Source organism: Saimiri boliviensis, chromosome 12, assembly GCF_048565385.1.
Source record: "Saimiri boliviensis isolate mSaiBol1 chromosome 12, mSaiBol1.pri, whole genome shotgun sequence".
NCBI lineage: Eukaryota > Metazoa > Chordata > Mammalia > Primates > Cebidae > Saimiri > Saimiri boliviensis.
The window spans coordinates 47,396,473-47,412,792 of record NC_133460.1 but is presented as its reverse complement, the minus strand read 5'-3'; the positions used below and the strand labels follow the sequence as shown (position 1 = coordinate 47,412,792).

Here is a 16,320-nt window from a genome sequence, read left to right as displayed (position 1 = left end):
AGTCTAAAAAGTGGAGGGACCTTCAGTTCCGGGAAATATCTACCCCTTTCCTGGGAAACTCACGAATAATCCACCCCTTGTTTAGCCCTGAAGACCTCCAGAGGATTTTGTCTTAAAAGTTTACAAAGTAGCATCCAGAATGGCCAGGTGTGGTGGCACATACCTGTATTCCCAGCTACTTGGGAAGCTGATGTGGGAGGATCGCTTGAGCCCAGGAATTTGAGTCCAGTCTGGACGACATAGTGACAGCCTGTCTCTAAACAATAAAAGTAAAAATAAGTATTATCCAGAAAAACAAACAAGCAGAAAGAGCAATATGTATACCCGGTTTATGTATACTCAGCTCTGCCTATGGAGTAGATATTCTTTTATTCCTTTACTTTCTTAATAAACTTGCTTTCACCGTACTCTAAGGACACCCTGAATTCTTTCTTGATCCAAGAACATTCTCTTGGTGTCTGGATCGGGACCCCTTTCTGATAATAGCTACATTTTTATTTGCCCCCCACTCAACAGCTACATTTTTAGAGCCATGATTTTGTGAAGAGTTTTAAGCCATTTTATAATTCTTGAGAGTAAATATAATAAAACTTAGCAAGGTCAAAAGCACTGGTTTCTAACCTTTTCAAGGTTGGAATGAGCCCTCCTTTTTCCAACATGTAAAAATTATAAATAGACAGCTGGACCCGGTGGCTCACACTTATAATCCCACCACTTTGGGAGGCCAAGGCAGGAGGATCACCTGAACTTAAGGGTTCATGGGAGACCAGCCTCGGCAACATCGTGAGATTTTATCTCTATTTAAAAAAGAAAATCCAAAAAAATTATCTGTTTTCCGATAATCTTTGATGTACTCATGGATTAGGGGGTCCATTACAATTAATTCATAGCCCTCCAGGGGTCTTGCTCACAAATTGGAAACCATTGATCCAAGAAAACATGCAGGTTCTAGTCCCAGCTCTGTCTCTCACTAGCTATAGAGCCTTAGGTGAATCATTCTACATGCTTCAGTTACCTCAGCTTTTTAGTTATAGAAAAGTGAGGAAACTCTTTGTTTTGCTTACTTCAGGAAATTTACAATGAGTATAAGAATGAAATGATATACAAAGGATTTAAATCTTAAACATGACACATAAAGTGACATAATTATGGAAGAATTTGATTTTATAGAAAACACATGAAAGCATCATAGAGCATTCCTACACTCTGAAAATTTAACTAGAAAATCAACATATCGTGAATAATGCATATAATTTGACGTGCCTTAAGAAAAGAACTAGCACTCCTGTATTTATAAGGATGTTCATCAAGAACTCCTTGTAACAGCAAAAAACTGGAAACAACATACATTTCTTAACATGGAAAGATGATACGTAAAATTTTTTTCACCAGTTTTCAAAACAATACTTATGACTCCACTTTATTTTTTTAAATTCTGAAGTAAAATATTCTTTTTGTTTGTTTGTTTGTTTTAGAGACAGGGCTGTGCTCTGTTGCCCAGACTGGAGGGCAGTGACACAATCATAGCTCACTGCACGCTTAAACTCCCGGGCTCAAGCAATCCAGCTGCCTCGGGGTCCCAACATGGGGATTACAGGTGCTTAAAATGTTAGTTATAGCCAGGAAGTGAATTACACGTGATTTTTCGCTTGTAATTTTTTTTTTTTTTTTTTTGGCTGCACTAAACAAAAACTTTTTTTTTTTTTTAAAGATGAGGTTTCACCATATTGGTCAGGCTGATCTCAAACGTCTGACCTCAGGTGATCCGCCCGCCTCAGCCTCCCAAAGTGTTGGGATTACAGGCGTGAGTCACCACGCCTGGAAAACAAAAACTTCTAATAAAATTGTTTATTTTTATAAAGAGAACAAAATAGTAAAACTCTTCCTCCACATCAAAAAAAGAGAATGCCTCAAGGACATCAAAAGAAGGAAAAAAAACAAAGACCAAAATTGGGCTGCAGTCTAGGCTGGGCACGGTTGGTCATGCCTGTAATCCCAACACTTTGAGAGGCTAAGGCGGGCAGATCACTTGAGCCCTGAAGTTTGAGACCAGCCTGGGCAACATGGTGAAACCCATCTCTACCAAAAATACAAATATTAGCCAGCATAGTGGCAGGTGCCTGTAGTCCCAGCTTCTCAGGAGGCTAAGGTGGGAGGATCACCTGAGCCTGGGAGGTGGAGGTTGTAGTGAGCTGAGATTGCACCACTGCACTCCAGCCTGAGCGACAGGGCAAGACCCTGTCTAAAACAAACAAACAAAAAAACTTGGCTGGGCACAGTGGCTCACAGCTGTAATCCCAGCACTTTGGAAGGTCAAGGAGGGAGGCTCACCTGAGTGCTGGAGTTTGAGACCAGCCTGACCAACATGGTGAAACCCCGTCTCTACTAACAATACAATATTAGCCAGGTGTGGTGGTACATGCCTATAATCCCAGCTACTCAGGAGGCTGAGGCAGGGGAATTGCTTGAACCTGGGAGGCGGAGGTTGCCACGAGCCGAGATCACGCCATTGCACTCCAGCCTGGGCAACAAGAGCAAAATTCCATCTTAAAAAAAAACAAAAAACAAACAAACAAAAATTGGGCTGTAGTCTAGTTGACAGTATATATGTATGTATGTACATATGTTATATGTCTTTATATGTAAGTATAAATATGCATATATCTATATCTTAGGAGGTAATAGAATGACAGGTAGGAAAGAGAAATCAGAGAATAAAGAATCAGCACTGTCCACCTAAGAGAGCCCTATCTGCTCCTGATGGTGAGGCTGGGAGCCCAGGCCGATGCTGATAAGATGCCATAATCAATTACCTGCCTTTCTCCAGTCCATGCCTACCCAGCACAATTCTAATTTCAATTTAGTTTTTTTAAAAAACAAGTTTTCTGGTAGAAAAAGGAAAAGCTGATTTTTAACACAACATGCTATTTGGTTTGCTTTAAAACTATTTTTCTCATTGTAAAGTAACAAACAGACTTCTGGCTGATATAGTACTCTCTTCGGAATTTGGTTAATGTGAGTACTTTGCTAAGGGACTAGATCACTCTAAGAATTTTGGAAAATATATATATTAAGTTTCTGAGTTTGAAAAGCTGAACACCAGACAATGAAATTTGGTAATTTCATCAGTGTAATTATAAGCTGCAAAGTCTTATGACAGTCAACCAACTGGACTTCCCTAAGAAGCAATCCTATATAATTCAATGTGTCACCTTTAGCATGAAATAAACACAAGGCAGGTATGTCTTGGAGACATATGGTAGTTTTACAATATGAACACTGGGTACAACATTTTAGCTATAATCCAACATTATCATTCCTAGTTTGGTGATGCAGATAAATTAAACACCAGAGAAAGTAAGTTGGTTATCTAAGATTATAATTGATATTAGTTCAAACTTGAAATGATAATTGATGCCTCCTAGTCCAGGATATGAAACCATTTTCCCCAGCCTTTATGATAAAATGTCACATCTCTTTAATGCCCTTATTCATGACTATATCTACCTTCCCTGTGTGTGTGGTTTTTTTTTTTGTTTGTTTGTTTGTTTTGAGATGGAGTTTTGCTCTTGTTACCCAGGCTGGAGTGCAATGGTGCGATCTCAGCTCACCGCAACCTCTACCTCCTGGGTTCAGGCAATTCTCCTGCCTCAGCCTCCTGAGTAACTGGGATTACAGGCACGTGCCACCATGCCCAGCTAATTTTTTGTATTTTTAGTAGAGACGGGGTTTCATCATATTGACCAGGATGGTCTCGATCTCTTGACCTCGTGATCCACCCGCCTCGGCCTCCCAAAGTGCTGGGATTACAGGCGTGAGCCATCGCGCCCGGTGCTCTGTAGGTTTTATAACACGAGTATGTGTCTAACACTGAAATAGCATGGAAGAAAATATGTCTATTTACTAATAATCTAATACCTGCAAGGCACTGCTCTAGACATGCTACATCTTACTTCATTTATTATTTACTAAAACCTTAGGCTGTGTCCCATATGAGTTTTCTTATGATAATCTAAATGGATGTACTTCATTCCATCAGGCCGTATCCAAGATTATCATTAAATAAAAATTAGCATTACTGTAAACCGTGTGTTAATCATTTCATTATATATAACACTCAAGTACCACTATAACTGGACAATCTTAGAGTAATGGGTTATAAACATTCACTGAAAACAATCACAGATCCTCTTTAGGGTGAATCAACAGTTGATACTTCAACAACTTCTACTCACACATTTAAGCATCCTCTTAAAAACCAACAAAAAACAGGCCAGGCACAGTGGCTCACACCTGTAATCCCAGCACTTCAGGAGTCCAAGGTGGGAGGATCACTTGAGGCCAGGAGTTCAAGACCAGCCTGTCCAACATGGCAAACCCCTGTCTCCACTAAAAATACAAAAATTAGCTGGGCATAGTGGCACATGCCTGTAATCCCAGCTACTTGGGAGACTGAGGCATGAGAATCACTTAAACCTGGGAGGCAGATGTTACAGTGAGCTAAGATAGCACCACTGTACTCCAGCCTGGGTAACAGAGTGAGACTCTGTCTCAAAAATTAAACGAACAAACAAACTCACAAAAGACTATGCATTGTATGATTTTGCTGATGTGAGATATCTAGAATAGGCAAGTCTATAGGAACAGAAAGTAGATTAGTGGTTTCCTGGGGCTGTCAGTGAGAGGGTGTTGGAGGAAGAGGAGTGAGTGCTATTGGATATGAGGGGGTGATACAAATGTTCTAAAACTGATTGTAGCAATGGTTGTACAACTCTGTAAATTTTCTAAAATCCACTGACTTACACACTTTAAATAGGTGAATTGTATGGTGTATGAATTATGTCTCAATGAAGTTAGTTTTTTAAAGTTCTGAATTTCTGCTACCCAAATGTGCAATTCCCTCAGATTAATCCTCTGAGAAACTCTGTTAATAGCACTGGAAGGTTTTACCACTAATGAGGAGTTGTAACTTCAAAAAGCAATTGGTAATATATCATTAAAATGAATTCTAGTATGGGAGACAGGAACTACAGAAACAATGGGGAGTGATAGATCAGTACCCTGACTGGGAGTTACTCATGTGCAATGTAAAATCAATCACTGATCCAGTTCTTTAGGAAACAATAACACAGAATATTCTGGTCCCCTCCAGGATTCTGTTGACTGTCCTCAATCAGCTCAACTGTTCTGCACCTCATTCATGAAAAAAAGCACACTGTTGCCCACAGAGTCCTATTTGTAGTATCTCTGATCTTTCCTTTCTGGCTCTGCAGTTTCTTTTCTTTCCTTTTTAGTTTTTTGAGACAGAGTTTCACTTTTGTTGCCTAGGCTGGAGTGCAATGGTGTGAGCTCAGCTCACCGCAACCTGCGCCTCCCAGGTTCAAGCGATTCTCCTGCCTCAGCCTCCCCAATAGCTGGGATTACAGGCATGTGCCACCACACTCAGCTAATTTGTATTTTTAGTAGATATGGGGTTTTACCATGTTGACCAGGTTGGTCTTGAATTCCCGACTTCAGGTGATTCACCCCCCTCAGCCTCCCAAAGGGCTGGGATTACAGGCGTGAGCCATCACCCCCAGCCTCTGCAGTTTCTTTACATTGCTTGGCAGTGTCCTTTCATCAGTCCTTTTCCCACAGGGCTGTAAAGATTTTCTAGGCCAGGCATGGTGGCTCAAGCCTGTAATCCCAGCACTTTGGGAGGCAGAGGTGGCCAGATCATGAGATCAGGAGTCAACATAGTGAAACCCCGTCTCTATTAAAAATTCTACTAAAACGTAGCCAGGTGTGGTGGCACCTGTAATCCCAGCTACTCAGGAGGCTGAGGTGGGAGAATCGCTTGAACCTGGGAGAAGGAGGTTGTAGTGAGCTGGGATCGCACCATTGCACTCCAGCCTGGGCAAGGAGAGCAAAACTCTGTCTCAAAAAAAAATATTTTTTCTAGGACACTCTCCCTTCTTTACTCTAGCACTTGAAAGAAGCAGCACCTACACACCCCAGAGAGCTCCAATTCAATAAAGAGAGAGTGAGTGGTTCAGATGTATACCCTGAGTAAGCATGAATAGAAGAATGCTCTTAACCTATTGCTCTCTTAATCATTAAATTGCTGGAGACATCTTTTTACTGGACAGTATTAAATATTTCAATTACCTGGACATCCCCTTAAGAAATCTCAGGCTTTTTACCTCCCAAGATGAGTTTTGAGGGAGGACCTTACCTGGCACAAGCAGCAGTGGAGCTCCAAAGGCTACGTTGGATAGTTTTCAGCCGGGACTCCCAGCCCCTCACCTCACTTGCTGAGGGCAGGGAAGGCTGCTGTGGCTTTCCCTTCCTGGGCTTGCCCATCCTGCTAATTTTAGGCTGCTTCCTCATGTGGCTGCCCTGGGTATCAGAGCATGTGGCTCCCCATGGAGGAGCTATTTTCTCCTGTGAGACACACTTGTTTGTTTCCAACTTCTCTCCCTTCTCCTCCCTGCTCCCCACCTCTGTAGGGTAGAGCTATTTCACAGCAAAAAATAAAACATCTCTCAGAATCGTGCTCTGATCTGTGTTTATTCCTGAATCTGAGACCAAAGGAAACTTTTCACATTAGATTTTAATTGCGTCTGCCAATAGCAAGATTTCCAAATCATGTTTATTTAACAAATATTTGCCAGAGTCCTACAATGGATAAGATCTTGCCCTAGGTCACTGGGATACAATGATGAGCAAAGCAAACTTGTATTTCACTGATGAAATCTTAATAACAGAGATTTATTAAACTTCTGCTATGTTCAGTGTTTTCTGTTAAGACTTTAAAATAGAAAAATCAATAAGTAGACCGGGCACAGTGGCTCACGCCTGTAATCCCAGCACTTTGGGAGGCCGAGGCGGGAAGATCACGAGGTCAGGAGATTGAGACCATCCTGTATAACACAGTGAAACCCTGTCTCTACTAAAAACAATACAAAACATTAGCTGGGTGTGGTGACACATGCCTATAGTCCTGGCTATTTGGGAGGCTGAGGCAGGAGAATCACTTGAACCCAGGATGTGGAGGTTGCAGTGAACCTGGGATGCAGAGGTTGCAGTGAGCAGAGACCACACCACTGCACTCCAGCCTGGGCATCGAGACTCCGACTCAAAAAAAAAAAAAAAAAAAATCAATAAGTAGAACCCCTTTTCTCAAAGAACTCACAGATATTTCAATATAGAGAGAGAAATTCAAAGACATAAGTCTTATAAATTCCTGTTAAGATTTAGAGATAATGAATGGGTTCACTCATTCAGTTAATCAGTAAAACTAGATTTGAGATTATTTTATGGACATAGTATTCTGTTAGGCACTGAAAACAATAAATAAAAGTATATCTTGGGTCCCTTCCTTAGAAAGATAACAATCTAAACAAGGAATGATTGCTCATTGACAAATATTTAATGGATGTTTACTCTCTCTCTCTCTCTCTCTCTCTATATATATATATATATATTCAGTCTTCTCCATAGAGGACTGCTTGATAAGCAGCGTGTTTGCTTATGCAAATAACATATAAAGATATAATTCTTTTGCTTTTTGGCAGTAATTATTTCTATCTTCATTGCTCCTACCATGGCTTCAGTTTAGGCTATCATTGATTCCAGCCTGGAATAATACTTTGAAAGATTTTATATACTAAATAAAATTTTCTGGGCTGAGGCAGGTGGATTACTTGTGGCCAGGAGTTCGAAACCAGCCTGATCAACACGGTGAAACCCTATCTCTACTGAAAATACAAGAATTAGCCAGGCATGTGGTAGACACCTGTAATACCAGTTACTCAAGAGGCTGAGGCAAGAGAATCACTTGAACCTCGGAGGCGGAGTTTGCAGTGAGCCATGATTGCACCACTGCTCTCTAGCCTGAGAACAGAGTGAAACTCTGTTTCTAAATAAATAAATAAATAAATAAAATATTTTAACAATGTATTTCTTATATTTGTTAGTCAAAATAAATATTTGATAACTATAATTTCTGATATATGAAACAAGTTGTATTCATTCATTCCTGGGGATACAAGGGTAAAAAGATACAAGTTCCTGACCTTCAGCTAGCAATCCTTTGAGAGAGAAGACAGGAAATTGATTATGTCGAGATGTGGCAAGCTCTGTCGCAGAGGGTGGCACCAGAGAGGAGGGTGCTAAACGCCACAGACAGGGCAAGTCTTCATTAAGAAAGTACTGCCTAAGCTGAGTATTGAAAAATGAGAAACTTACTAGGTTAGGAACAATATGAAAATTTAGGGAGATGTGAGAGAGCATATTTCATACCTCATAAAACAAAGATGAAGTGTGATTTCTGGAATATGGCAGGGATGAGGTTGCAGAGAAGGACAAGGCCTTGATTATGAAGAAATTTGAATGCCTAAATTATAAAAATGTTCAGGAGATATGATCAAATCTGCATTTGAGAAAGATCACCGCAGTGGCTGAGGGTGTGGACCAAAGAGCCAAGGCTATACGTAGTCCACAGGCCAGGGCAGAAGTCCAAGCTGGAACCAATGATAGCCTGAGCTGAGGCCATGGTAGGAGGGATGAAGATTGAAATAATTACTGCCAAAAGGCAAAGGAATTGGCCAGGCGGGGTGGCTCACGCCTGTAATCCTAGCACTTTGGGAGGCTGAGGTGGGTGGATCACCTGAGGTCTGGAGTTCAAGAACAGCCTGGGCATCATGGTGAAACCCCATGTTTATTAAAAATATATATATATATATATCTTTATATGTTATTTGCGTAAGCAAACATGCTACTTATCAACTTAAAGGATACAAGTATGAAAGTGTAGTTGATAATATGAAAACTCTATGCAGCATCTCAACATTCTACTTTCTATCCCCCTGAGCATTTTGCTCTTCTTTGGAGCCAGAAGAGTTGAAAAACTTGGAGAAGTCATTCTAGGCATTCAAAGCACAGGTGATGATGATGATGATGATGATGATGTTTTTTTAAGAGGTGGGGTTTCACGATCTTGGTCTCGAACTCCTGACCTCATAATCCACCCATCTCGGCCTCCCAAAGTGCTGGGATTTTGGGCGTGAGCCACTGTGCCCGACCATGGTGATGATTATTAACACAACAAGCTACATCAGAACACATTCAACTTAAGATTTGTATTCAACCTGGATAGAATAAGACTGAACATATCCATTATTATTTCTATCTGTGGTTAACTGCCCCTGTAGGTTCATGGTCTGGCATGTCTCCCATATGAATATAACTAAACCTCTCAATGTTTGGAAAGAGGTACTTAACACCTTGTTGAGTAAAAATGGGTTACAAAACTCCAAGATCTATTGGGTAAACTTACATTGACTTCTCTGTGTGTACAGTATGCTTTGGAGTAGGAAAAAATGTCAGAATGATGTTCAATATCGTGTTAGCAGTATGTATCAGGACGTTTTTCTGATAGTTCTTTTCTTCTTTACTGAGTAATTTTAATTATTAATAAGCATTAATATTTTAAATAAAAGCTATTTTATTTTTATTCTTATTTTTATTTTTTGAGACAGGGTCTCACTCTGTCACCCAGACTGCAGTACAGTGGTATGATTTCAGCTCACTACAACCTCTGCCTCCTAGGTTCAAGCAATTCTCCTGCCTCAATCTCCCAAGTAGCTGATATTACTGGTGCCTGCCACCACAGCTAATTAGCCCAGATAATTTTCTGTATTTTTTTTTTAGTAGAGATGGGGGTTCACCATGTTGGCCAGGCTGGTCTCAAACTCCTGACCTCAAGCGATCCACCCACCTCAGCCTCCCAAAGTGCTGGGATTATAGGCATGAGCCACCATGCCCTGCCTAATTTTTTAAAAAATGGGAGTTCCTCATACTAAGCAAATTTAAATTTAAAACAGAAGAGTTTTACACTTTAAAAGAAACCTTATCCAGTCTATTTGTAACTGTGTTAGAGGAGGATGACAAGATGTTTCATCTTTATCGTAGATTAATTAAATATATAATTATATTCTCTGATTATTCAGTCCTTTAAAAATAAACAAAGATGCTTCAACATTAAGAACAATTCTCACATTAACTGTTCCTCTATTTTATTGTCAACACTATCAGAGCTTGTGAATGGGAGCAGTTTGAAAGGTGCTCTTTGGAAGTTAGCTTGTTGGATAATGCTTCCATTTAATGATTGAACAGATGAAGTTGTTGGAAGTGAACAGCACACAACACTTCATTCACTTCTTAAGAGCATATGTTTATTAAGAGTAATTTTTGTTTGGCTTTTTAAAAAAATTGGTAAAACAGCAGCTTGAATTGCATGGCATTTTTCTCGGGCAAACATTTCTGTCATTTCAATATGGTAATGTGGAGGTGGTAACTATAATTTGTCTTATAGGAACACTCTGTCCTTTCTAGTCACTACTGCTCAACTGTTCTGTCAGGCTATCAGATCTTACATTGAGATTATGAGAACATCAAACTCTAATGAAAGCCTGCCCATAAAAATGGTGGTGTTTTATTTATTTCTGGATGCCAATTATTAGGGCAATATTTTTCATTTTTCTGAAAGAAGCACGAGTAGCAATAGAAATTTTTTAAAAAAATTTGCCATCACTGTGCATAAAAGTTATCTGTATGCTAAAGGCAACCAACAATTAGTTCTATAAACATAAGGACACTAAACTTAAGGAAATTAGAGGCAGGTGGCATCAAAAAACTTTTCATCTCCTTACTTCTGTAGTTCTTCTGTACTGCTTTCATACAAACTGCAATGCTTAGTTAAGGATCTGAAATGTACTGTCAGTTCCCATTCTAAAAGTGATAATCAAATAAGATGCTTAGCAAGTCTTTGTCTTTTATAACATTACTTTGGAAGTTATTAATAAGGGATTCAATAGATGAAGATATTCATGTTCTGGCTTAATTGTTATCCAAAGCAGTAGTACTGTTAATTTAACACAGATCTGTAGTTACAATTAGTTTTAGTCCTGATTTTATTTAAGGGCAGTGAGGCATGCAATCTAAATATATACATATTCTGCCCCAATTTATATTTCTGATAGTTACATTAGAACTTTCAACCTCAAATATCTTTATAAGACCCTTGGAAATCAGTAGCAACAAAATAGTTCAATTAGCTACTCGAAAGTATGACCGATAAACTCTAATAGTGGAGATTCTTCCTTTTTTGCTAGTCTCTGCTATTGCTATGTTGTTTTCTTTAAAAGAAGACACATAGATTTAAAAGAATCATCTAAGTACAGATTCTACACTTTCATATTGTATTACTTTGGTGATGCTGACTATTAATTAGAACTCACAGAATCCTCATTTTATGATTGCTATGGTTTAAAGCTAATTTTAAAGAAAAACTTACGCAGCTAAGACTTTAATATTAAACACAAATCTTATTTTTTACTGCCACAAAAAGCAGGGCAGTTTGAGAGTTTTCTCTGTTAAGAAAAGTAGTAACTGAAGTAATTGCTCTGTAATTTCAAATCTATGAACACATCCCCACATACTGGTGAAGGGCCACATTACATGCGATTTTTCACATTTATGCCTATTTGAATGCCATTTGAATTTTGAATTTCTACAATTAGGTGATAGAAAACAAACACAAAGAAATCATACAGAGTTATAAAAGGGGAGCATTTAAAAATGTTTCTGGTATTCATGATGCAACCATTACTACTATTTCACACTGGGATACCGAGAAGGGAATTGAAGCCAGAATGTAAATTTTGAGCCAGAAAGGAGGTTGGAATAATTGTGAGGATGAAAGTAGAGAAGGAGTCCTATAATAAATAAGCTGGAATTAATATTCTTCACATGTAGATTAAGTTGCATATTCTGTGACATATAGTAGTCTCAATAAGATTGTTTTGCTTGCATCCATTAGAAAGACGGTCCACAATTTCCTCTCTGGTGTCTCATTTATGTGGCAGGAGTGAATTATTTCTTCCATCTCTTTTCTGGAACAAGCCCATACCTACCTAGGATAACAAAAAAGGACTTCTGTTCATGTGTTTTTGAGACAGAGTCTCTCTTTGTCGCCCAGGCTGGAGTTCGATGGCATGATCCGCCTCACTGCAATGCGCTCCACTTCCCAGGTTCAAGAAATTCTCCTGCCTCAGCCTCCCACGTAGCTGGGATTACAGGCACCTGCCACCATGCCCAGATAGTTTTTCTGCTTTTAGTAGAGATGGGGTTTTACCATGTTGGCCAGGCTGATCTTGAACTCCTGACCTCAGGTGATCCTCGTGTGTTGGCCTCCCGAAGTGCTGGGATTACTGGCATGACGGGGGGAGCCCAGCCAGAAAAGAACTTCTATAACGCAATTCAGAAGAAAAAAAGATACGGCTACGGGCTGCATAGTGTTACATCCCCTCAGTCTGCCACCCCTGAATTCATATGCTAAAGTCCTAACCTCCAGTACCTGAGAATGTGACTGTATTTGGAGTTAGGTCCTTTAAAGAGGTAATTACTGTAAAATGAGATCCTATGGGTGGGACCTAATCCAATATGACTTTATAAGAAGAGGAGCCTAGGACCACAGGGACCACATAGATCAACGGAGAACACAAGAACACACAGTGAGGGAGTGGCCATCTACAAGCCAAGGAAAGAGGCTGCAGAAGAAACCAAACTTGCTGACATCTTGATGTGGGACTCCAGAACTGTAAGTAAATAACTTCCTGTTGGTTAAGCCCTACAATCTGTGGTATTTTATTATTGCAGCCCCGGCAAACTAATATAGAAACCCACTCTTAATTTCTCAAACCTAAGGTCAAAACAGAACATTTGCTTTTTCCCAGTCAAAATGTGTCCTCCTTTACTTCTCTCAATAGTCATCCTTATGTTAGATATAGTGAACCCCAAGTTTCTCTTCAAAGAATCAGTATGTCAGTATGTTCAGTTCTCTTATTCTTCAATTTCCTATTTTAAAGTTTAACTTCCTTGCAGTTTCAGTAAACAACCTTTTCCACCAGTTCTAACCAGTAGTTCACAGTTGTTCCCCTGGTCCCTTGCCCCATCCTGATGCAACCCAGTCACCTGCTGTGGTCACCTGCTTTGACTCCTGCTTACCTGCTCTGGCCTGCCAGTAACTGCCCTTCCTGCCAAGCTACCCACCCTGCCACTCCAGCTTGTACCACTGTTCCCTTCAAAACAGCCAATCAGAATTATACTAGACTGTGCAGTCGAACCTTAGCCAATAGGGGAAAGACACAGCAGCAGGGGTGACCTCCATCAGGCATAAGTACTCCTTCCCCTCCTTGTCCAGGTGTGTGCTTGCCATTGTTCCATCTGTGAGCCGCACCCTTCTGTAGAAGTAAATTGCCTTGCTGAGGAAATTTATATTCGAGTGTTACTTCTTTTGCAGCATGGAAAATTCTACTTATACACTCATCTTTGTAAATGTCATTTCTGTTAACCCAGTAGCTCAAGTCAGAAAACTACCAGTGGCTCAGCATTTCTCATGTGCTCTGATCCCCTGCAACCACCCCCATCACAATCCTGTTAAGCCTATTCCCAAACTTTCTTTTGAATCTACCTCTTCATTTCCACCACTATCACAGTCCCAGCCATTATTATCTCCCATGTGGATTATTGCAAATGCTTCCTCAGTAATACAATTTTCTCCATCTTCCCTCTCTTCTAATCCACCAATCCTGTCCAGTTCAGTAGTAGAAGAAATCCTTTGGTCACTACTCACTCTTCTGGCTTACAACTCTTGAACAGTACTTGTAATAAAACCAGACTTCTTAATGTGCCCTACTTGATCTAGTCTCTGTCCAATCCACCTCCTGCCTATCTCCAAACTTATCTAGTATCCCTGTGCTCCATCCAACTAATTTTTGTTCAGTTCCTGGAAAATGTCCAGTTCTTTCCTGGTTCAAGGGCTTCATTTTGCTCCTTCCACCTAGAAAGTTTTAGGACTTGATCCTTCTCTTCCTTTGTTTTGAGTTTTTTTTTTTTTTTTTTTTTTTTTTGAGATGGAGTTTCGCTCTTGTTACCCAAGCTGGATTGCAATGGCGCGATCTCGGCTCACCGCAACCTCCGCCTCCTGGGTTCAGGCAATTCTCCTGCCTCAGCCTCCTGAGTAGCTGGGATTACAGGCACGTGCCACCATGCCCAGCTAATTTTTTGTATTTTTAGTAGAGATGGGGTTTCACCATGTTGACCAGGATGGTCTTGATCTCTCGACCTCGTGATCCACCCGCCTCGGCCTCCCAAAGTGCTAGGATTACAGGCTTGAGCCACCGCGCCCAGCCTGTTTTCAGTTTTAATTGCAAAACTCCTCTACTGAGGCCTTCATTATCCATTCTACTTCAAGGATTCACTCTGTTATTCTCCATCTCTACTCCTTGTTTATATTGATTACAACTTGAAATACTTTTACCTGCCTGCCCACTTGTTTTTGTCTATCTTTACTAGAATTGGGAGAGAGGTATTCAGTAAAGACTTGCTTAATGAATCTGATAAAAGATTTAATGCCTTAGGTATGTTTCAGGCTGAAGCCATAATGCTAGGCCAAAGGCCCAGGAGAAGAGATGACCATGGAACCCTCAAGAAAAAGGATGGAAAGGGGGGAATCTTTACACAGAGGTACTCACCGAGGAACCATACAAGGCATGGCTGTGCTTGACCGAATGAAGGCCCAAACCTTGGAAAGCAGGAGTGAGTAAAAATGACTAGAGGAGGCTTTTCCAATTGCCCACTCAAAGTGGAATCTGTGATTTGGTTACAGATGGTGAAAAATATTTTTGGACAATACCATCATGTCTCTTCAAAGTTAACAATAAAAGGACTACACTTGCCACACACCCTTATTAAAGCTTACTTCACTATATTGTAATTTTTGGTTTTTATGTCTCACTGACTAGAAAGTTCCTTGAAGACAAGATATTATTTTATTTCCCTTTGCATTGCCCAGAACCTAACAGAGTTCCTGGTCCCATGTAAGTGATCCACCAACGTTTGCTAAGTCAAGTGGTCTTGTCTAAAATCCTTGAAACCAGAAGTTTATTTGGGCTATGTCCACAGTCTCTAATATGCAAATAGAAGAAAGCAAGAAAGAACTATAAGATGTGGAAGAACAATGAAAAGGTGAATGGGAAAATAGCCTTTAGGGCAGAAAGACGGACTCATCACAGTCAATGAGAGGAAAATGAACGTGCACCTAGCAAATGTCCAGAATCCTAGGCTAATGAGATTATCTGTAGGCAGAAGGAACATAGATAATGTTGGTCTTTATCCCTTCTGAAAATATTTTCAAAATATATGTTATCCCATAAATCACCAGTTTTTCTTCAGGGTAATTGAGAGGTAAGTGCAAGTCACATTAAGTTTATAGAAAATTAAGATAATAGAAGAACAGTTATGACTTATTGATAAAGGATTATAGTGGGTTGAATAGAGCTCCCCCAAAATTCATGTCCATCTGAAACTTCAGAATGTAACCTTATTTCAAAAATACAGTCATGTACTGCATAACAGTATGTCAGTCAACAACATGCTACATGTACGATGGTGTGGTTCCTTAAGATTATAATAGCATATGTTTGCTGTACCTTTAGATAAACAAACACTTAGTGTATGAGACAATTATGTTACAACTCCCTGTGGTACTCAGTACAGTAATACGCTGTGCAGGTTTGTAGCCAAGGAGCAATAGGCCATACCATATAACCTAAATGTTTAATAGACTGCATCATCTAGGTTTGTGTAAGTCACTCTTGGTTGTTTACACAATGACAAAATCACCTAACAATGCATTTTTTAATAAAAATATTCCATTATTAAGGAAGGCATGACTGTAATGTCTTTGAAGATGTCATCAAATTGAGGGTCTAGGGATGTAAATAAGTTACAGATCTAGATTAGGTCGGCCCTAAATTCAATGACTGGTGTTCTTATAAGGGAAAGGAAAGAGAGACCACAGAGACACAGGGAAGGAGGCCATGTGAAGATGGAGGTTGAGATTGTAGTTCTACATACTGCCACAAGCCAAGGAATGATGGGAGCCACCAAAAGGTAGAAAAGGTAAGGAAGGATAATTCCTCAAGCCATTGGAGGGAATACAGCACTCCTGACACCTTGATTTTAGAATTCTCACCTCCAAAACCATGAGAGAATAAACTCTGTCATTTTAAGTCACCAAATTTGTGGGTAATTTGTTACAGCAGCCCTAGGAAATTAAATACAAGGGTCAAAAGAAAACTGAGGAGTAATCGTTTAGTGGCACAAATGAACTCAAATTGGTATTCCCAAATACATAGTTCTAAAATGTCTGACATCTCTAAAAGTAATGCTTACCAAAACAGAAACTTCTAATTCACTTAAAGGAGTCAAATA

The 16,320-nt window shown here is 39.9% G+C and overlaps 1 protein-coding gene across 2 annotated transcripts in view; it reads right to left on the bottom strand.

Moving 5' to 3' along the window:
• Window positions 1–6,312, bottom strand: part of MYPN (myopalladin) — a 140,341-nt gene extending 134,029 nt beyond the window's left edge. The window contains exons 1-2 of one of the 2 annotated variants that reach the window (XM_074382313.1): window positions 6,215–6,312; window positions 164–256 (exon numbers count right to left, since the gene is read on the bottom strand). The gene's annotated coding sequence lies outside the window, so the exon portion shown is untranslated. Of the gene's footprint in view, window positions 1–163; window positions 257–6,214 lie in introns of those variants that run through there. The other variant, XM_074382312.1, reaches the window with a different exon arrangement.
• Between the last annotated feature and the right edge of the window lie 10,008 nt (window positions 6,313–16,320).